We start from the raw sequence: 1,262 nt of genomic DNA, 5'->3' as shown, positions 1-1,262 counted from the left end.
TCATTCGTAGTCATTACTGATTCCGAATGACTCAATCAGTCATTTCCAAATATAAGTAAAAAAATGCCTTTGATAATGATTGAAATTTATAAATCATCCCATTATGCTAAATGAAGAACATAACTTTAAACGAGCAATTCTTGTATATGTATAAATTTATCTATTGCGTCTATTACGGAAACAGCTCTAACGATTTGGATCATATTTTTTTATTTAGATAATGCTTTGCACTTTAAGCTTATGTATATAGGTGATTTTTCTGAAGAAATGCGATTTTACACACACACACACAAAATATATATATATATACTTTTTTATAACTAACTATTTGAATAAGTGCATTTAACTTCCGCTTCGAAGTGTGGGCAGTGCAATATAGTGGTCAGAACAATATAAACGTGTGTTGCGGGTTCTCGCTTCGAATCACGCTTTTTACTATATTATTTTACTTGTATATTAATGTTTAATATTTGTGCTTTTTAAGTTTATCTAAATAGGCGTCCTTCCTTACGAAATACGATTTTACCACAATATAAAATTTTTTATAACGAACTATTAGAGCCTTTTTCTATGTGCTCTCATGCTTTTAGTTTAGTTTAGTTATATTAACGTCCCATTTGAAGCAACACTAGGGCTATTTTGGGACGGACCTCGTCATTTTGAACCGCGGTCAGATGACGAGGACGACACCTGAGCTACCACCCCCCCCTCTCCACACCACACCAGTGACAGGACGTTTGGTCAGGACGGATTTAACGTGCAACAGACCCTCTTACACGACGGTTCTTCGGTGGAATCGGGTCTCGAACCTGAAACCCTCCGGTTCCGAAGCCGAAACCTTACCACCAGGCCACCGCGGCCGTGCTCTCATGCTGGCAATGTCATATAGCACCAACTAGGACCCGATTTAACCATGTTAAAACTGAGGGAAAGTTCAAAAATATAAATAATGATACATAAACCGTAAAATGAATACTGTAATATTCAAAATATGTAAAATGAATATTGTTTTGAACAGCATGTTAAAAAATCATAAATGTACTTAGTTTATTTAATTGATTAGTTCATATGTAAGTAAGACTGAAAAATATTCTTATATAATCAGTATGCGATTCGTATCTAAATATTTTATCCTATAAAACACAACTTTACGAGAAAAAAAATTGCCGAGTGAAACTCTGACTTTCAAATTTTAAAGAATAAGTTAGCAAACTAACTACATATGGAATGCAATCCTTTTCGATATTGAATCTTTTATACAA

This window comes from Argiope bruennichi, chromosome 6 (genome assembly GCF_947563725.1).
Source record: "Argiope bruennichi chromosome 6, qqArgBrue1.1, whole genome shotgun sequence".
In the NCBI taxonomy this organism is placed as follows: Eukaryota; Metazoa; Arthropoda; class Arachnida; order Araneae; family Araneidae; genus Argiope; species Argiope bruennichi.
Note: the sequence above shows the minus strand (reverse complement) of the source record.